General features: G+C 41.1%; 2 pseudogenes; one reads left to right on the top strand and one right to left on the bottom strand.

Annotated features, from left to right (window-relative positions):
- The first annotated feature begins 346 nt into the window (after nt 1-346).
- Nucleotides 347-2,551, top strand: LOC102493249 (60S ribosomal protein L13 pseudogene; annotated as a pseudogene).
- Nucleotides 2,552-2,822: 271 nt separating this feature from the next.
- On the bottom strand, nt 2,823-20,334 carry LOC102493654 (activator of 90 kDa heat shock protein ATPase homolog 1 pseudogene; annotated as a pseudogene).
- Between the last annotated feature and the right edge of the window lie 2,170 nt (nt 20,335-22,504).

The raw sequence follows: 22,504 nt of genomic DNA on the forward strand, positions 1-22,504 counted from the left end.
AGGGGGATGGCCATGCCACAATCCCTTCTCCTCCATTCTCCTCTCTGGATCTTGGGCACGCACGCACATGCGCCTGGTGTGAGTTTTAAGCCACCGGGTCCGGGACGTGAACCGTCGACTACATGGGAGTCCAGTGACATAGCCATTACACTAACTGCTGGTCCCGCTATTTTGCATCTAAAGATAGTAACACCGCAGTTGCTAACACCAGCTTCAGGATACTATACTAGTCTTTGTGATCCTCCTACACTCCCACTTTTGTAAACAATTAAATAAATAATCACTTCATAAATAAACCTTACAAGTCCTCAACAAAAAGGGATGAAGTACTGACAGACATTACAACATGGATGAACCTGGAAAGCATTATGTTAAGTGGAAGAAACCAGTTACAAAAGACCACAACACACGATGTAGGATTCGCCTTATGTGAAACGTCTTGGCATTATTCTGATTGTATCATCCATTTTCTTTCTTTCTTTCTTTTTTTTTTTTTTTTTTTTTTTTGAGAGGTTTTTGCTACAGGGCGTGTGCGCTTGCCAGCCAGACAGAGAGAGACATAGAGACAGAAAGCGAGAAATCACCCCCCAGGAGGGATGGTCACATCGCAATCCCTTCTCCTCCATTCTCCTCTCGGAATCTTGGGCACACACACACACGCGCCCAGCGTGAGTTTTAAGCCACCAGGTCCAGGACAAGAACCGCGGTCGACTACATGGGAATCCAGTGACAGCCATTATGCTAACTGCTGGTTCCTGTATCATCCATTTTCTGTTGAAACGTTTACTAACCTAGACAGGCAAAGGCCTTTTTCTCAGAGCTTTCATTCTAATGGTCAAAGGAAAGAAATGAGTAAGAATACCCTAGGCAGAAGGATTAAAAACACAAAGGTGCTGCTCTAGGTAGAAGCTGTTGTGTTTGCTGCACAGAAAGGCCAGGGTGGCCAAAGTGGAATGACACAGGGTGAGCAATCAGAGATGAGGGCAGGGTGGTGGGCAGGGCCAAATCATACAAACTTATCTGCATACTATTAGTTTTTTTACTGTCTGGTATTTGATCATATAAACATAATCACGGTAGGCCTAATGGCCTAATGGTAGGCTTAATAGCAAAATGCATAGGGAGCCGGGGTCCATATGGCTAACTGTGGTCTAAGTCCTGTCCCTGGCAGCATGAAAGCATGTTGGACGCATGTGCATACATGTCCAAAATCCTGGTAAGATGAAAAAATGGAGGAAGAAAGGATTGCAGCATGACCATGCTCCACCGGGACGTGCTTTCTTTCTCTCTGGTAAGCACATGTGTCGTCTTCTTTTTTTTTTATTTTAAATTTATTCATTCTCTACATTAATTCACTATACACCATCACAACACACAAATTTTCCATCCAAAATACACTGTGCATTGGCTCAATCAAGCACATCAACATACATGTTCTCAGCAAATAAAGCACATGTGTCTTCTGATTAAAAAAAAAAAAGAAATACAGACACAATTTTTAATGTTTGTAATATAATCTGTTTTTACATTTTTTATTTTAAGATCTCATGTTTTTTACTTTTTAAAAATAATTATTTTCTTTAACTTTATCATTATTATTTAAAAAAATTTTTTGAGAGGCTTTTGCTATAGGGCATGTGCACTCACCAGAAAGAGAGAGCCAGAGAGACAGAAAGCGAGAAATCACTCCTCCATGTTGGATGGCCACCCTGTAATTCCTTCTCCTCCATTCTTCTCTCAGGATCTTGGGCATACACATGCACCCGGTGTGAGTTAAGGCCACCGGATCTGGGACTCGAATCAGTTGACTACATGGGAGTCCAGCGACATAGCCATTACGCTAACTGCTGGTCCCATTATTATTTTAAATTTGATCAGAGAGAGACAGAGAGAGAGAGTGAGAAAGCAAGCCACGAGGTTCCGGGCTTGAACCCAGATCAGCCATGTGGGAGTCCTACGCCCTCAACCACCATGCCACCATTCTCCTGTCCAGCACAATTTTGAAACCGCACTTCCGCAAGGACTGGTGAAAGCAGGGCGCCGGCGTCCGCGGACCCCGCCCATCGTGAGGTGCCCCAGGGTGCGGTACCACGTGAGTGCGCGCTGGCAGGACTTCGGCCAGGAGGACCTGCGGGTGGCCGGGATCCAAAAGAGGCAGGCGCAGACCATCGGCAGGCAGCTCGGCCGACCCGCGGCAGCGGAAAGAGTACACGGAGTCCTGCAGGCCAACATGCAGCGGCTGAAGGAGTACGGCTCCAAGCGCATCCTCTTCCCCAGGAAGTCCCTGGGCCCCCAAGAAGTGAGACAGCTCTGCTGAAAACCTCAAGTTGGCCACCCAGCTGACAGACCCAGGGATGCCCGTACGGAATCTCTATGCAAGGGAAAAGCCAGACTCATGACCGAGAACTTCAAGGCCTTTGCTAGTTATCCCATGGCACACACCAATGCCCGGCTCTTCGGCATCCGGGCAAAAAGGGCCAAGGAAGCTGCAGAACAGGATATTGAAAGAAAAAATAAATGTATGTTGGGGACCTATGTTTGGCACATGTAGACTTAAAAGAGAAATTGCCCTCTGTTCCCATCCAGCAGAAAACATGCACAAACCCAGGTAGATGTGGGGAGAAGGGGTCCTGGCCCCACATTAGCGGCTGAGATGGTACAATCTTAACAAATCGCAAGCCCCAGTCAGGAGAGGACTGAACTGAAGTGGGGGGCAGGCTGCAGCTCCTGCTGCTGGCCTAAGTAACAGGGCACCATGCACCATACCCGAAGGTCTGCATGACACCTCAAAGCATTGCAGTTCTGCTGCCAGCCCTGCGGCACTATTCCTCAGGAGCAGGGAGGCTTTGGCCTTCCACAGACAGCTTAGGCTCTTCAATCTTGTCAATGAAGGCCAAGGTGAGAGTGAGGAAGCACTCCTCTAGCCGCGCCTCCACTTCATCACAATGTTTCTCAGAGACCAGATCAGTGAATTCCAGAGATGTTGCCATCTGCCATGTGACACTTCCCACTTCTGTCTGCTTCAAAAGTGGCAGGAGCATGGGTAAAGGCCTGAACCAGCTCTTCAGTGGTGAACATGCAACAGAGTTCCTCTGCTGATGTCGGGAAGGTTTCTCTAAGGGAGATCATACAAGTGGGGACTTGGATACCAATAGCTCGGCCTGGGTTTTTGAAGGGGGAGGCTGAGACTTGCACTCAGTTTTCAGTGCTGGCTGCTCCATTGGGTCTACTGATCTCCATTCACTGTAGGCAAGATAGTGCCCTGAGTGAACTCTGTTTTGAGGTGCTAATGTAAATCCCCATTGCTTCTCTAAGAAGTATCACCCCTTCTTTCTTCATTGAGGCCACAAGATTTGTGTCAGGCTCATGTTTGGCCAGGTTCACACTACCCTCCACTTCATCCGTACTGCTTTCACCAGACAAATGAGGGATCTCCACATGCACTACTGACGTAAGGATATGCGTCCAGTTCAGTGTGATGCTCCATTCATAAAAAAGGTAAGTGTGCCATTGTCATTGTAAATGATGTCTCTCCATCAAGCTTATTACTTCTTGCACCTGCACCACCAGGAACAGTGTTTCCAGTTTATCTGTGGACCAATTTGAAGCATTCCTCTCTGAAGGTAAGTTCTGCTTGTTCTACAGGTCCTTCAGGCTCCCTCAGGTTAGCCCCTCATACCTCACCAGTAGGAGCACAAAGAATACAATGGGTTTTTTTGTTTGTTTGTTTGTTTGTTTGTTTTTCTTAATATGATTATCAAATAGCTCCAGGATAGAGAAAGACTTAATTTCTGAATCATAAAATGTAAATAAATGTAAATGATCAAGTGTATACCCATGTCTTTAACTATAACTATAGGGGACCAGCAGTTGGTGTGGTGGTTAAGGTGCTGGACACTCCCACATGGCTGGCTGTGGTTTGAGTCCCGGATCTGGCTTGCTTTCTCACTTTCCCTTTCTCTCTCTCTGTGTCTCTCTCTGGCCAAATTAGAATGGATGAATGAATAAATAAAATTAAATATTTTTTTAAATTATAGCTATATACATACAAGGCATTAACGAAGACAAATCAGAACATGAACTTCATACTTTCTTTCCTACACCTAGTCCCTTAAAGGGAAGATTTTTTTCATGCAGATCACAGGATGTTGTTTTGTTTCATTATTTACTTTGTTTTGGTTTGGGGGGAAAATTTTATTTCTTAAGGGAAAGAAACTGCTTTGAAAAAGTAGAAATGTGGAACTGTGTGGCTCTAATCAAGGAAATCTTCCAGAGATGATGGTAGCACTTAAGCCGAAGAAAATTTCCCTGTAAAAAAGATAGTGCTAGGGGCCAACAGGTGGCATGGCGGTTTAGGCATTGAACTCCCACATGGCCAACTGCAGTTTGAGTCCCAGACCTAGCGGCTTCCATTCTCACTGTCTCTCTGTCTGTCTGTCTATCCCTGTCTCTCTGGTGGGCATGTGTGTCCTATAGCAAATGTTAAAAAATAATAATTATTAAATAAAATAAATAAATAAAATAAATAAATAAATAATTCTTTTAAAAAATAGTGCCATAGACTTACTGAATTAAAAAAGAAGAAAAAAAAAAAAAACTACATTCTAGGGGACCAGCAGATGTTGTAATATTTACACTACTGGACTGCCACATAGTTGACCCCGGTGGGGGTCCTAAGCCAGGTGGTTTAAAACCACTTGGTGTAATGGCTATGTCGCTGGACTCCCATGTAGTCAACCGCAGTTGGAATCCCGGACCCAGTGGCTTAAACTCACACTAGGCGCGTGTGCGTGCGTGCCCAAGATCCTGAGAGGAGAATGGAGGAGAAGGGATTGTGGCATGGCCATCCCCGTCGGGGGGTGATTTCTCGCTTTTTGTCTCTCTGTCTCTCTCTCTGGCGAGCACACGCACCCTATAGCAAAAACTTTTCAAACACACACACACACACCCACACACACACACACTGGGCACATGTGTGTGGGGGCCCAAAATCCTGAGAGGAGATTGGAGGAGAAGGGATTGCGGTGGCCATCCTACCTGGGGCGGGGGAGAGGGTGCTTTGTGTCTCTCTGTCTCTCCAGTGAGTGTACGTCGTGCCCTATAGCAAAAGTTTCAAAAAAAAAAAAAAACAACCACCTAGATCTATAACCTCATTATAGCTTTTCCCAGTAAGCTATGGAAAATCTGCATGCAGCTTGGGGAGCTTTATATTTACATGAAAGCCAAGGAACAAGCTAGGATATATTAGAGACGGAGGAAAAGACAAATTCATATCCGAAGAAATTAATTGAGAATCAGCTTTAAATATAAATGGAGCACAATAAACATTTTTAGAGAACAAATGCATAAAAATAAATGTACTAATTAATCATTTCTCCCTATATTTTATAAATGCAATCACCAAATTTATTTAAGATAAAAAATAAATTATATCATGCCATAAGTAAAGTTTTGAAATAAAGACCTGCCAGGATGAGAGTTAAAACCCTCCAGCATAAACTGACAAGAGATTGCTGGACAATCTTAAAAAGTCCTATTACCTAATTTATTAACTCTAAAGAATGAGGTATGTAACATCATAATCTCTTTGGACCTAACTTTTTCCATCTGTAAAAGTACACAGTACCGGTTTTGCCTGAAATGCTTATACACTCCCAGATTCTGATTTTTTGATTGATTAGAGTGTCCTCATGTGTGTCTTTGTTGTAATTTTCTTTTTTTTCTTTTTCAGAGATTTTTGCTGTAGGGTGTGTGTACTCACCAGAGAGACAGAAAGTGAGAAATTACCTCCCGGGGAGATGGCCACACTGCAATCCCGTCTCCTTCATTTTCCTCTCGGGATCTTGGGTACGTACTCACATGAGCCCAGCATGAGTTTTAAATCACCAGGTCCAGGACTCAAACTGCAGTAAACTATGTGGGAGTCCAGCGATGTAACCATTATGCCATCTGCTGGTCCCTGTTGTAATGTTTTAGATATCTGAAAAAGAGCATTATCAATCTCAGCAGCAATACAATTAATGATATCTACATACCGTTTTTGATAACTTCGAGTATCACTCAGTAAACGCTGAGAAGTATGGTTAATTCCACTCCAGTTCATTATCAGACTTCTCATATGCCATACTTTAGCCTGTAACAATGAAGTTCTTTTTTTTCTTTAATTTTAATTTAACAATTTAAAGGGATTTTTTTTTCATTTAAAACTTCTAAGATATGTTTTTAACGATTTTTTAAATTGACCAGAGAGATCTTATAACATGATAAAGGTAATCACAATAATTTTTTTTGAGACTTTTTTTTTCACTATAGGGCGCGTGCGCTTGCCAGACAGACAGAGACGTAGAGACAGAAAGCGAGAAATCACCCCCCAGAGGGGATGGTCACACTGCAATCCCTTCTCCTCCATTCTCCTCTCGGGATCTTGGGCACGCACGCATACGTGCCCGGCATGAGTTTTAAGCCACCAGGTCCGGGACGTGAACCGTGGTCGACTACATGGGAGTCCAGCGACATAGCCATTATGCTAAAATGCTGGTTCCCACAATAATATTATTTTATTATCATGCCTAAAAGAGACTATTTAGTCGATGAAGGTATTAATTATAATAGGGCCTTGCAAGGTGACGTGGCAGTTAAGGTATTGGACTCCCACAAGGCTGACCATGGTGATGGCTTGACACCAAATTTTTAGGGGTAGATAACAACTCAAGATGCCAATTCTAATTCAGTTTTTTTTTCAATAAAAATTTACCTTTCAGGGCCAGATGGTAGTACTGCCGTAATGCAACTGGACCTGCAAGGGAAAGCCCTTGGTTTGCACTGTGGGGCCTCCCTATACATGACATGCCTCTGATCTGGGCTAGTTGAAACTGGGGGTGAATCACAGCATGAGGACCCTTGGAGGGGGGAGCAGGGTCTCTCTCTTTTTCTCTCAAAAGAAATGAATAAACAAAAATTTCACTTGTCTAAACTGCTTGCAAAGTGATTTCTTCCTACACAAGAAGAGTACACTGGAAGAGGCCAAGAGGAGCTAAAAAAAAACTGTATAAGGAGCTGACAGGTGGCATGGTAGTTAAGGGTACTGGATTCCTGTGGACCGTGGTTTGAGTCCTGGATCTGGCAGTTGTCTCCCTCTGTGTGTGTGTGTGTGTGTGTGTGTGTGTATGTGTATCCCTCTATAGTTAAATTAAAATATATAAATAAAGTTAAATAAAATAATTCTCTTTTTTATAATTTTATTCATCATCATTATTTATTTTATTATTATAATTTTTAATTGACCAGAAAGAGAAAGAGACAGAAAGTGAGAAAGCAAGCTGCCAAGTCCAGGACTTGAACCATGATCAGCCATGTGGGAGTCCAGCCTCCTTAACCACCAGGCCACCTGCAAGCCCAAAATAAATAGTTAAATAAAATAATTATTTTTAAAAACTGCATAAAAAATCAGTATCGTAAATTCAATCATGTTAAATAGCATTCAACCAATAGATAGTTATTGAGTCCCCACTATGTGCTAGAATCAAAAGGCCAAATTGAAGGACACCGTAACTACTAAAGTAAAACAAAAAAGGAATGTTTTGGGTTTACTTTTTATTTTCTTATTTATTTTTTTGCCTTCTGTAAAATGACTTTGTGGGACCAGCAGTTGGAGTAATGGCTATGTTGCTGAACTCCCATGTAATTGGTCGCGGCTCAAGTCCCGGACCCAGTAGCTTAAATTCATGCCAGGCACGTGTGCGTGCGTGCCCAAGATCCCGAGAGAAGAATGGAGGAGAAGGGATTGCAGCGTGGCCGTCCCCCTGGGGGGCAATTTCTCGCTTTCTGTCTCTCTGTCTCTGTCTGTCTGTCTGGCGAGTGTATGCGCCCTATAGCAAAGACCTCTCAAAAAAAAAAAAAAAAAAGACCTTGCAATGACTGCCTCACTCAGGAGAAGTGCCGTAAAGATCTGACAACATGATAAAGGTGACCACATTTTTTAAAGAATGAGGTGTTACTCAAATGTATATAAGAGTAATCTTGGTGATTCCAAGTACATTTTAGGGATTGCTTTTGTGTGTGAAAACTCTGAATATGAGGCTCTGCTAATTTTTTTTCTAATTAAAAACAAGTTTTCCCCCACATTTTTCATGACAGGAGAAAGTGGAAAGCCAGGATAAATTGGCTCTGACCCTCTCTCCTAGCAAGGCTAGGATTGGTTGGGCATGGATTGGTTGGAGATGACACCAGTTACGCCAAGAGATCAGACTGGCTATACTGGACTAGCCAGAATGGAGCAATGATTCTAGCCTGGCAGAAGCCAGAGTTTTCACCTTCCAAATCCCCTGAACCAGATACCTGCAATCCCATCGTCAAATGAAGACAGCCCTATGAGATGACTAGCTCGTCCTGTTCTAATCCTATTGTCATGAGGAAAACTGAACTGACTGTTTTTGTGTCCTCTCTCGTGGGTTAGAACTCATTTTCTCTTTGTTCTTCTTTCCTGTCTCCCACACAGCCACAGCCTCCCACTCTGCGGTTCTGTCCCCATAATCCGCCACTCTATTCCAAGAAAAGTTCAAGGCCCCACAAATCTATCTTCTCCATGCCACAGTTAAATTTTCCATGTTTTTCATACGGCCTTTTGTTTGATTGTCCCAACCCTTTTTAAGTTTAATGAAGCCTTTCCCCCACCACCAACTTTTAAATTAATTAATATTAAATTACTTAACATATTAGAAGCAGCTAAAAGAATATAATGCCTCCCCGCATCTCCATAATCCAGCTTTAATTTCTATCAACATACGGGCAACTGCAAGCAGTTTGATTTGGTTAAAACATAGCATAAGAGTGGGTAGTTATCGCAGACCATCTCCAACTTAAGATGTTTCCACTTAGGGACCAGCAGATGGCATAAGGAATACGTCACTGGACTCCCATGTAGTTGACCATGGTTTAAGTCCCAGACCTGGCAGCTTAAAACTCAGACTGGGCGCATGTGAGCGCATGCCCAAAAACTGAGGAGACTGGAGGAGAAGAGATTGCGGTGTGGCCATCCCCCCCCCCAAGGGGGACTTCTCACTTTCTGTTTCTCTGTCTCTCTCTGTGTCTCCAATGAGTGCATGCACCCTATAGCAAAAATCTCTCTCTAGGGACCAGCAGTTGGCGTAATAGCTATGTTACTGGACTCCCATGTAGTCAACAGCAGTTTGAGTCCCAGACCTGGTAGCTTAACTCACACCAGGTGCATGTGCACACGTGCCCAAGATCCTGAGAGGAAAATGGAGGAGAAGGGATTGTGGTGTGGCCGTCTCCCCTGGGAGGGGATTTCTCACTCTCTGTCTCTCTGTCTCTCTCTGTCTTTCTGATGGGTGCACACACCCTATATATAGCAAAAACATCTCAAAAAAATAAAAATCTCTCTCTAAACGAAAAATATGTTTCCACTTACAATTTTTGAACTCTATGATGGGTTTATCAGAATCTAACCCGACCGTAAGTGAAGAAACATCTGTTTACAATGGTTTGACTTATGATATTTTTCAACTTTATGATGGGTTTATCAGGGTATTAAATGCCTTTTCTATTGAAAATATTTTTTACTTACAGTGGAGCATCTATAGCTATGATAAACTCTGATTTATTTATACATACATACCTTTCAGACACAGTAAAAGATTAACAACAACAATATTAAAATAGAGTACTACCAACATTTGATCTGATAACCAAGACAGTTACCAGTGAGCAAGGGGAGCCTATGCAGAGTAGATACACTGGACAAAGGGCCAACCCGCCTGCTGGCACTACAGAAAGGGATGGCAGGAGATTTCATCACGCTACTCATAACAATAGGGAGTTGAAACTTATGAAAATCATTTACTGCTGAAATTTTCCATTTAATGTTTTCTGACCATGGTTGACCATGGGTTATTGAAACCTTGTAAAGTAAACCCTTGGGTAAGGGTGGGCTGTTAGAAACATATACATTCAAATAGTAGTAGCGACTTGGTTCTGCGGTAGCTGTGAAGCTCTGAGTGAAAAAAACTCTGGAGCCATCAGCAGCTTTATCTCCCTTGGGGTAGGACAGGAAAGCAAAGGCAGTCGATCCATCTTCAGATAGAAAACAAAAAGACACTCGGAGGGAGCACTGGTGATTTTTCCATCCATGGTGCCAGTTTTTCAGAGGTTGACCTGAATTTCTATCCTGCCCTCAGCATTAGTTTTCTGTCTAAGATTCCATCATCCTTCATCAAAATCTTTTACACTTAAAGCCATTTCAAACTGGGTTTTCTTAACATACAACTAAATAGCCCCAACGGATGGTAAGTGAAGACAATTGTGAAATCACTCCAATTTACTCTCCCCTTACTTTCCTTTTGTATTCTAGTATGGTAATACATGACATTTAATTTTTATTGAATATAAATTTTTCCTATTCATGGTACAGGCATAATTTATTACATTCTAGATCATTTATCCCTCCATTTCCCTTCCTAGAAGTATTTGTTCAGTTATTTCCTCTTTTTCTCTTGCAGAATGATGACTCAGGGAAAGATCGTCCCTTCCCATATTCCCATGTATGACAGTTCCCTACCAACTATATACTAAAACTAATTAGACAAAAGTAAAAAAACTTTTTTCCTAAGTTTATTCATTTCTTCCATGAGGAAGACACACACACACAGGTGCTCCCAACAGAGTCTTTATACTGTAATCCCCCCAGTCTCAGTCTACCCAGAGCATCCACCTGTGTGCAAATCCAGAGTGCTCAGGGAGGTCGTGTGATGCAAGCAGAGAACCCTTCCCATGCCGGGCCAGCTACGCAACTACCAGTGCCAGAAAACCCTTTTTATTTCATAGTTCAAAGAAAGGTTTTGATGTCTTGCCGGATATAAACAAGGAAAATTGCTGTCTCAGCTCCTGTTGCCTGCTCTCTTGCCCCAGTGAACAAAGCGAGCCTCAGGACAAAGCTAACAAACTGAGAACAAAGCCAGGAGAAACACAGAGACAAATAGCCAGCATTCTGGTCATATATTCCATGGACTCTTTGTACCTCTAGAATATTTTTTAAGAATTACTTATTAAGTTTTATTTATCATTATTATGATTTTAAGTTTGTTACAGGGCACATGCACTCACCAGAGAGAAAGTGAGAAAGCAAGCTGTCAGGTCTGGGACTTGAACCACAATTGGCCATGTAGAAGTTCAGCACCCTAATCACCATGCCACCTGCTAGCCCCACTTAAAAGTCTTAAGTAAGATTTGTAATATAGTCAGTTCCCTAACTGTTCAAGCCACTTTTTAAAAAAAAAAAAAATTGCTATAGGGCACTTGCGCTCACCAGAGAGAGAGAGAAAGAGAAGGAGAAAGAGAAAGGGAAAATTATTTGCTGAGAACATGTATGTTGATATGCTTGATTGAACCAATGCACAGTGTATTTTGGATGGAAAATTCATTTGTGTGTTGTGATGGTGTATAGTGAATTAATGTAGAAAATTTAGAAAGAGAAGTGAGAAAGCATCCTCTGGGGTGGGGGAATGGCCATGCCACATTGCCTTCTCCTCGAGTCTCCACGGGGTTTGGGGCATGCATGCATACGTACCTGGTGTGTTTTTTTCCAAGCTGCGAGGTTCAGGGCATAAAACAAGCAGTCGGCCATGTAGGATTCAATAGCCCTAACTGCCTATGCCACCACCAGATGGTGGTGTGTGTGTGAGTGTGTGTGTGTGTGTAATGTGTAATAGATATATATGCATAGATAATTTATCAAAGGCTATAGACAACAGATCCAGATAGATTTTTTTAAGCTTTCACTTAACTGTTCTATATGAGTTCATTACTTGTCTAAACAAGTGCTATGGTTTGAATGTATCTCCCAAAGTTCATGCGTTGGAAAGTTGACCGCCAGTGCAGCAATGTTGGGAGGTGGGGCCCAAGAGGAGGTATTTGGGTTATGGGTGCACTACCTTCGCGAATGAATTAACATTAATTTGGAAGTAGGTTACTTGTAAATGGCTAAGTTCAGCCCCCTCTTGCTCTCTCACTAACCCTGTCACCTTCCTCCATGTTGTGACACAGCAAGAAGGTCATTGCAGACACCAGCACCTTGTTACTGGACTTCTCAGCTTCCAGAACTATGAGACAATAAATTTCTGTTCATTATAAATAAACCAGTCTGTGGTATTCTGTTAGTCATAGCACAAAACAGACAGAGACAAGCAATCTCCGAAATTATGCATTGTAAAAGTAACTTGGGAGTATCAATTAAAATAAAGACTTCATATACCCAGCCACTGTGATATGTGCTATTTAGAAACTGCTCCATAGGCTGGGACCACATGTGAGGCCCAGGTTCAATTCCTAATCCAACCTAACGGCAGTGCTCACAATTCCAGTGACTGGAGGCTAAAGCAGGAGGATCATAACATCAAGAGATCCCGTGTCAAAGAAAGAAAATGGAAGAAAGAGAGAGAGAGACAGAGAGAATAAATAAAGGGAGAAAGAAAGAAAGAGAAAGAAAAAGAAAAAGAGACAGATTTTACAGGACCGGCATGTGGTGTGGTGGTTCAAGGTGTTGGATTCCCACATGGATGACTGAGGTTTGAGTTCTGGACCTGGTAGCTTGCTTTCTCACTTTTCCTTCCTCTCTCTGTCTTTCTCTGGTCAAATTAAAAATAATAATAATGATGGTAATAATAAATGGAATTAATAAATAAATTTTTATAGTTTTTTGTTTTTTTTTTTTGTTTTTTTTTTTGCTATAGGGCGCGTGCGCTTGCTGGAAAGGCAAAGAGAGACAGAGAGACCGAAAGCGAGGAATCACCCCCCAGGGGGGATGGCCATGCCACAATCCCTTCTCCTCCATTCTCCTCTCGGGATCTTGGGTACGCATGCACAGGAACCCGGCATGAGTTTAAGTCACTGGGTCCGGGACTTGAACCACAGTTGACTACATGGGAGCCCAGCAAGATAGCCATTACACTACCTGCTGGTCCCAATAAACAATTCTTTTTAAAAATAAAAAAATAAAGACTTTGTAAACTTTAAAAACTTTATAAGACTTTATGAAATACTGAAATTATCTATCAGACTATTTTTATACAATTTTAATTGGCGTTTTACTCGAAAGCACAGAACAGTGAACATTTCAACAGCTCAGTGTTATATGGGTACAACTAAAACCTTTAAGTAAAACAGTTACAGTATCCCACATTAATGAAAAGAAAATTTGTGTTGTGTTTGAATGGGGCACAAGATAAGTATTTTAACTTAATAACAAAGAAAATTAAGTCTAGATCTTTAAAAAATATGATAACCACTTTATAAGTATAATTAATAGGGAGAAAATCCAGTTCACCAACAGTGCAAACTAATAGTGTTTTCAAAGTTGAGATTAAATCTGTGTAAACGCACACAGTCTGCGCGGTGAACAAACACTTGACTGGTTGAGCCTTCCCCACCTCAGACTGAACAGAGCTCTTGCGGGTTCTATATTAAATTCTGTATCTGAAAAGCTAGCTACCACGAGTGTTAGGCTGAGGACTGGAAAGACATCAGTACAGTACAGGGATATCAAATGTGTTTGAGCAGAACAGGAGTTTGTTTTCAGATGAGTCAACTAGTAACATTTGCAGCCCAAGCCCAGAGCTTCTGAGATCAAGGGTGTACATGGCAATGGACCTACCTGATGTGCCCTGACTTCAATGGGCACACCAAGTGCAAAGCCAGACACAGGGAGGCCTGAGAGCCAAAGCTCCCCACAGCTAACACTGCTTTGCAACCAGAGGACTCTAGGATGATTAGTGTAATGACAAGCATTTGTAATTCCTAACCCACTGTGCTTGAACTGTTCTTAAGTAAGAAATATCTATACGTTAAGTCTTTTTTCTTCTTACTATCAAGCACTAATGATTAGTCCTTTCTGGTGTGGTTCTTACAGACAGAGAGTTACCATGTCTTCTTTTTTGTGAGCACTTCATCTTGGAGTATCAGGCTTTTCTTTTAACAAGTACAGCTAGATATACTCCCCACATACACTCAAGAAAAATGAAAACATGTTCGGGGGCCAGCAGGTGGTGTGGTGGCTGGGGCACTGAACTACCACATGGTTGACTACAGTTCAGTCCAAGACCTGGTGGCTTGCTTTCTCACTTTCCCTTTCTCTCTGCCTCTCTCTATAATTATTATAAAAATAATAATTGTATTACTAAATAGATAATAATAAATAAAATTAAATAACTTTTTAAAATATGACCATACAAAAAAAATTGGACATGAATGTTAAAAGCAGCATAGTTCATAATAATCAACAGCGAGAACTAACCCAGCATCTGGTAAATGAAGTAACAAAATGTGGTATATCCATACAATGGAATGTTATTTGATAATAGAAAGGGAAGTACTTATACATACTTCAACATATACAAATCTTAAAGAATTATTTAATTTTATTATTTTTTTTAATTTGCTGCAGGGCACTTATGCTTACTAGAAAGAAAAACAGAGAGAGAGAGAGAGAAAGAGAGAGAGAGAGAGGGAAATTGAGAAAGTAAGCTTCCAGATCTGGGACTCAAACGACAGCCAGCCATGTGAGAGTCCAGTGCATTAATCACCATGCCACCTGCTGGCTCCAGATAAATCTTAAAATCATTATGTTAAAGTGAAATAAGCCAGTCACAGAGGCCACATATTTATGATTCCATTTATACGAAATGTCTGGAATAGGTAAATCCATAGAGACAGGAGTAGATTAGTGGTTGCCAGTGCCTGGGAGAATGGGGGTTGGGGTGTGAGGCTGACTGCTAATGGGTACAAGTTTCTTTGGAGTGAAGAAAATGTCCTAAATGTATAGTGACAATGATTACACAACTCTGTGTATATAATACAATTTACTGAATTATATACTTTAAAGGGCAAGTTTTATGATATGTGAATAATAAGACTGTTCCTTTTTTTAAAAAACCACACGGGTTTGTTATACACAGAGGTGACTTTGAGATTTGTGCTGGTGGCAGGAGGAGAAGAACAACTGCAAGTGCAGTGACTGCTGCTAAAGAAACACCAGCAGTTTCTAATTTTATACTGTCCTATATTTTGCTGTGCATTTCATAGCTTTTGATAATGCTATACTAAAGGCCAAAACAGAAATGCCTTTTATATTTTATTATAACAGCTAAACTGGGAAATAAACTCACCAATTGCTTTTTAGAAAAGGAAATGAGCTAAAAACAACATAGATGTAAGTGGAGCTTAAATAAACCTTTGCTCAGTAAGATGAATGTGTTCCTAGGGGAGGGAGAGTTTGGTAGTATAAATAGTGTAAAGTGTTAACATTATTTTTAAAAGTATTTTGTTTCATTTACTGTAGATGGCCAAACATCATTTTAAAACATATGGTAAATCTGCTGGGTAGTAAGAAGAAATGACATCTTGTTTCCATTTTCTTCTTCCTTCCAGTCTCTCTCTTTATTGTAAATAATTTTCCATTGTAGAAGAGTATTAAATTAAATCAAACTGAGAGGGAGCAAAGAGCAGTGGCTATGTTCACAGATCCATGTTTCTTAGTGTCGTTTTCTCTTACAGCCATTTTATGAAGAATATTATGGCCTGAGTAGGTACATTGGTCTATTCTTCTTGGATCTGAACAAATTTCTTGAACAAATAGCTCTTTTAATAAGTTAGGAAACCTATTTACAAAAAGAACAAACACCTTATGTAATTATGACATTACATTTTTAAATAAAGTTTAATCCTCTTTCATGAGAAAAAGAAATTCATGACATATTTTTCTGCTTTTCTATGCAAAACTGTGTGATGACGTTCCTGACAACCCAATAGAACTGGTGAGCGTTTGAGGAATGATATTGTTTGATGTGTAAAGATGAATGATAACAAGTAGAGTGCTTACAATGAATGTCCTTAGATTGTTCTAAATGCTCTACATGACAATGTATGCATGTACACATACACATATATGCATATATGTGTATTCCTCACAATTATGTAAGTAAAGACACCAAAATTCTTCACCACAAACCCATTGAGAAAACTGAAACAGAGCAAGGTTAAATATTAATAGTTTGTCCAAGCCAAACTCAAGGGACTTTGGCATCCCGGTCCATTTTTGTAAAAAAATTAAATTCATTTTAGAGTATGTGTATATAAGTGTGCATGAGAGGGGATGGGGTAGAAGTAGCATTTTGGGCAGGGTCTGGCCACACCATGGTCCTCTTCCTCCAGCCTTCTAGCTCATCAGTATCTTAGTCATACACACTAGACGTGTTTCAGGGTGACTGGGCCAAGGATCCAAACCACTGGACTACTAACTGTATCATGTAGGCTGGGCCTCTATGCTTTTAACAATTATTCTACATGAGTATCAAGAGCTCTGAGGAGAACATTAAAGAAGCCATTAGGTCCTTCCTAACTCCTATTCAGTACTATGCAATAAAAATATCAAGTGCTTCCTTGCATTTAAAGCTTAAAGTTCTTCTACAAGAAAGGGGGTGAGGGACCAGCAGATGGTATAGCAATTACATTGCTGGACTCTCACATGGCTGACGGTGGTTTGAGTCCCATACCCAGTGGCTTCAAACTCATGCCAGGAGCATGTGTGTGTGTGCCCGCTCAAGATCCCAGGAGAACAGAAGAGAAGGAATTGTGTCATGGCCATCACTCCTGGAGGGTAAGTTCTTGCTTTCTGTCTGTCTCTCCAGTGAGTGCACACACCCTATAGCAAAAATCTCCAAAAAAGAGGGGGCGTGACTAATTTTTGTTTTCAGACCTTCTTTGATCTATGACAAAACTCTCCAGATATCTTCTTAGAAAGAATTCTCTTATTTATTCATTCACATATTTTTTTAAATTTGCCCAGAGAGAGACACAGAGAGAGCAGGGAAGTAAGAAAGCAAGCCACCAAGATCGGGACTTGAACCACGGTTGGCCATATGGGCGTGTCCAGTGCCTTAATCACCATGCCACCCGCTGGTCCCAAACTCTCCAGATTTAATGACTGATTTTAAGATTCTAAATACTTTTTCAATCTAAAGTATGTTACTTTAGTATCAAATGTTAATATACATATTCATTTGACCAGAGAGGGACAGAGTGAGAAAGAGGGAAAATGAGAAAGCAAGTCGCCAGTTCCAAGATTTGAACCGTGATCGACCATGTGAGAGACCAGTGCCCTTAACCACCACGCCACCTGCCAGCCCCCAAATATTAATATATTTTAAAAGATATATGGAAAATAGACTAATAAATCCATGACTTTATTTTCCAGAAGGCTAACTACTGAACCAGATGATAAAAATAAATTTTTATAAAAGAAATGTCTCTAACTGGGTAATTTGCATGAATTTCTATACAATTAATTACATTGGAACAATGCCCAAAAGTCATTTTATTAATTTGGGAGAAAGACAAAAATTGTCTCCTTATACTCACATACAAATTTCTAAGCCCATGAAATAGTTTCTGATTAATCTGATTTAAGACACCAACTCTAGAACTAGATTGCTCTATAAGATATTTCTTTAAAATATTAATTTAAAACATGCCAACTTCAACTGATTGATAGTAGATTCCTGGGATTCTGGGTTATGAAGGAATCTGAGGCCTAGCCTAGCCTATAGTGTTCTGTACTGTGCCAGAATCCACACGGTCAATTGTGGGCTCAGATCCTTAGGTTGGCTAAAAGACACACTGGGCATCCATGTGAGTACCCAAAATCCTGAGGAGCTGAGGGATGGGGAAAGAGGATCACCATGTGATGAGACCCTGTCAAGGGTGTTTCCTCTTTTGCTCTCATGTGCATGTGCTCCACATCACAAAATAAACAAATAATGAAGATGGAGTCTGCAACCCAGCTGGGCTGGCACAGGTGCTAGGGTTTCACACTGTAACGCTGGAAGCCAAATGAAAGATCAAGGGCTTGGAGCCCTGGTCAACGTGAGAATGTCTATGATCCCGGCTGGTTGAAAGGCTCAGGGAGGGATCGCACTGTGATAGGACCCTGTTGAGGCTGTTTTACTTTTGTTTTTGTTCTCTCTCTCTCACTCTCTCTCTCAACAAAATAATGGGACCATCAGGCAGTGTCGGGGGGTAAGGTGGCTGTATCGTACATGACTGACTACATGGTTCAAGTCCCAGAGCCAGCAGCTTGAAAAACATAGTAGGTGTGTATGCATGTCCCAAATCCTGAGGGCAGTGGAAGAGAAGGGACTGTGGCATGGCCATCCCCACTGGTGGCTGACTTCTCATTTTTTCTCTCTGTGCATCTCTGTCTCTCTCTGAAGAGCACATGTGTCCTACAGAAAATTCAAAAAAAAAAAAAAAGAGAGAGCCAGGAATAGTGGCTTGTGCGTATAGTTCTAGCTAGGAGGCTGAGGCAGGAAAATCTTGATGACATTGTAAGACCCTGTCTTAAAACAAATGAACAAAAACAGCTTTTATCATGTTCCATAACGTAAAAGAGAATATGCTTAGTCAACCAACTCAGTAGGACAAATAACCAACCAACCAACTCAATTAAAAAATGAGCATAAGGGACTAGCAGGTAGCATAATGGCTATGTTGCTAGCCTCCCATGTAGCCGACCATGGTTTGAGTCCTGGACCCGGTTGCTTAAATTCACACAGGGCACGTGTGTGTGTGTGTGTGCATGCCCAGGATCCCGAAAGGAGAATGGAGGAGAAGGGATTGCGGCATGGTCATCTCCCCTGGGGGGGTGATTTCTCGCTTTCTATCTCTCTATGTCTCTCTGTCTGTCTGGCAAGCACACGCACCCTATAGCAAAAACCTCTGAAAAAAAAATGAGCATAAGAGAGGTCAGCACGTGGTGGTGAAGGTGGTGGATTCCCACATAGCTAACAGTGGGTCGAGTCCGAAACCTGGCAGCCTGAAAAACCACACTGGGTGCGTGTTTATGTGTGCCTAACATCCAGAAACGAAAATGAAAGAGAAGGATCATGGCATGGCCATCTTTCCAGAGGATGACTTCTCACTTTCCCTCTTTCTCTCTCTCTGGCGAGTGCCATGTACCCTATGGTAAAAACCTGAGAAAAAAAGAACACATAAAGGGATAACCGATGGCAGCTAGATCTCACATGGCTGACTGCATGCTCTAAGTTCTGAACATGGTAACTTGAAAAACACATATGGCACATGTTTGTGTCTAAAAACCCCAAAAGAGAGAAAGAGGAAGGAGAGGTGGAGGAGACAATGCTCTATGGGGGTGCTTTCTCTCTTTTGCATGTGTGCACAAACACACACACACACACACACACACACACACAAAGTGCATGTGCCCTCTGGCTAAAAAAAGGACACATACAAATGGTCAACAAACACGAAAAAGCACACAACAGCACCGAAGATGACTGCGACTGTGGGAAGGTTACACTGGGCCTCAGTTGCCCGACGTGTGAGCACCATCCCTAGGGACATTTCTGCCTCTGCAGCCCTTAGGCCTGCTACTTCTGGAAGAACTTGCTTGGCAAACATATTGTGGTTTGGTTCTGGACAAGTAAAGTTTGCTTTTGGCACCAGTTCCTCCTACCAGGCTCATACAGTCACCCAGTATGCCCCTTATTTATTTATTTATTTATTTATTTCTTTTTGAGAGGTTTTTGCTACAGGGTGCGTGGGCTCGCCAGAGAGAGACAGAGAGACAGAAAGTGAGAAATCACCCCCCCACCCCCCGGATGGGGGATGGCCACGCCACAATCCCTTCTCCTTCATTCTCCTCTTGTGATCTTGGGCACGCACGCACGCACATGTGCCCAGCATGAGTTTTAAGCCACCGGGTTGGGGATGCGAACCGCGGTCAACTACATCGGAGTCCAGCGACATAGCCATTACGCTAACTGCTGGTCCCAGTATGCTCCTTATTTTAAGGGGATAGCTGTTGTCGAAGGACAGTCAAAAGACTAAGCCTTGATGACTTCAAGGAGAAATATTTGGTGTTTTTCTTCTATCCTTTGACTTTCACCTTTGTGTGTCCTACAGAAATTAGTGCTTTTGGTGACAAAGTGGAAATGGATTTTGTGATGTGAATTGGAAGTTGCTGCAGTTTCAGTGGACTCCCACTTTAGCCATTCTGCCTGGACAAATACACCAAGGAAGAATGGAGGTTTGGGCCACATGAACATCACACTTTTGTCATATTTAACGAAACAAATTTCTCAAGGCTATGCTGTGCTGTTAGAAGGTCCTGGTCTTGCACTAACAGGTCTCTTCATAATTGACCCCAGTAGAGTTATCAAGCATCTGAATGCCAATGATCTTCCAGTGAGATGAAGTATGGAAGAGATCCTCTGCTTGGTGAAGGCATTCCAGTTTGCGGAAAGCCATGGAGAAGTCTGCCTAGCAAATTGGACACTAGATTCTCCCACAATCAAGCCAAGTCTAACTGCTTCCAGAGTACCCTGAGAAGGTAAATCAGTAGATCATCCCCTGTGTGCCTGCAGCTCCTCCCACCAGGAAGGAACCACAGTTGGAACCCATGTTTAGCATTTCAAAAATGATTCTTTATAGAAGGCAACAAACAAGTAATGCTTGTATTTGTAACTGTTACTCTAAATGTTTTGTTTTTGTAACTCTGGCTAAGGCTTTTAAAATGTCAGCGCTGTTATAAGGAGCCCTGTATTGGTAGCATCTTCATGACCAGCTAGTTTTTATAGACTGCTTAGTTTACACATATCTTGGATGGTGACTTCAGTGGATAAAGGAAACTCTTTACTTAGCCTTACTTGAACATGTGTCTATACCAAAGTAGTAGTACAAGCATCCAAAGCTTCTGATCAAGGGTCCTGAAATCTTTAATTTCTTTGTATTAAATGGAATTCTCTTTTAAAGTTACAAAGATCATAGTTTTAAGTTGTTGCCATCAGCAGTCCCTCAAGATGGATGTATCTGTGATTGAGACAATGTGAATCATGTTATCAAAAAAACACTGTGGTACAGTGACTTAACGGATCATGCATAGTCCCCATCCTTGAGGTTTATCATTAACATGGTTATTTTACTTATTTGTTAGCTGACTTAGTGTCTACACACATTTCTAGATATTGGTTAGGTATAATAATAAAGGCTATTTGTTCAATCCAGGGAGTACATTTTGAAATCATAGTAATTAATTTTTTTTTCTTGAAATGTTCCATGTAAAATATATGATAGAAAATAAACCTATTAAAAATAATATCAACTTTAACACCCCCCCCCAAAAGCCCACAACATCACTGATCACAAATCAATACAAATAAATAGCTATTATTTTTTTAAATGCTGGTATGGGGCCAGCAGGTGGTGTAGAGGTTAAGGTTGTGGATCCCACATGGCAGACTATGTGATTCAATTGAACCCAAAGGCTTGAAAATCATACTAGGTGTGTGTGTGTGTGTGTGTGTGTGTGTGTGCCCTCAAAATCCTGAGAGGAGACTGGAGAAAGGATTGTGGTATGGCCATCCCTTCTGGAGGGTGATTTCTCTCTCTCTCTCTCTCTTCTCTCACTCACTCTCTTTCTCTCTCTCTGATGAGTACATGTACCCTATTGGAAAAAAAAATGCTCATAAGGATGAGAAAGGGACACTTTTTTAAACTGTTGATGACAATATATTGGGTCATTGGAAAAGTCATGATGTGTTTTTCCATGTAAAAATGTGTCATGACTTTTCTAACGACCCAATAAATTAGTATACTCATTATGAAATAAAGTATGGACAGTCCTCAAAAAATGAACAAAAAATTAAAACCCACAAAACTATAGTATGACCCATCAATCCTAGTGCTAGGTATATATCAAAAGGAAAGAAATCAATATAACATAGAAATCTCTGTTATCCCAATGTTCACAGCAGCACTAATTATAATAGCCAAGATATAGAATCAATCTAGATGTACATCAGCAGATGGATAAAGAAAATAAGATACATACACATAAACTCATACACAAAATGGAATAATATCCAGTCATTTAAAAGGGCAAAATTCTGTCACTTGCTCTTAAATGGATGAGGTTGGAAGACATCATATTAAGTGAACTAAGCCAGGCACAAGTAGAGAAATACTACATGTTCTCCCTCATATATAGAAGTTGAAGAAGAAAAAAAAAAAAGACCTCATAGAGGAAGAATAAATGCTAGAGTCTGGGGGAGTGGGTATAGAGGGATGTTGATTAATGGAAATAAAATCATAGATATATAGGAGAAACAATTTTTAGTGTTATAACATAGAGTAGAAAGGATAAAGATGACAATGACTTGCTATATATCTCAAAGTAATAAAAAGGGAGAATTCTAAATGTTCCCAACACAACTAATGACAAATAGTTGAACTGATGGGAATTCTTATTACCCTGATTTTTAATTATTACACATTGTATTCATGTTCTGAAAAATAATATTATACTCCCATGAATATCTATAATTATTGGAGTATTCATTTCCTGTGAATGGTATATCAGATTACCACAAACAAGGCAGGCCCCGAGCCCTGTGGTTAAGAGAGCTGGATTCCACATGGC

Source organism: Tupaia chinensis, unplaced genomic scaffold (genome assembly GCF_000334495.1).
Source record: "Tupaia chinensis unplaced genomic scaffold, TupChi_1.0 Scaffold144642_1, whole genome shotgun sequence".
Classification (NCBI taxonomy): Eukaryota; Metazoa; Chordata; class Mammalia; order Scandentia; family Tupaiidae; genus Tupaia; species Tupaia belangeri.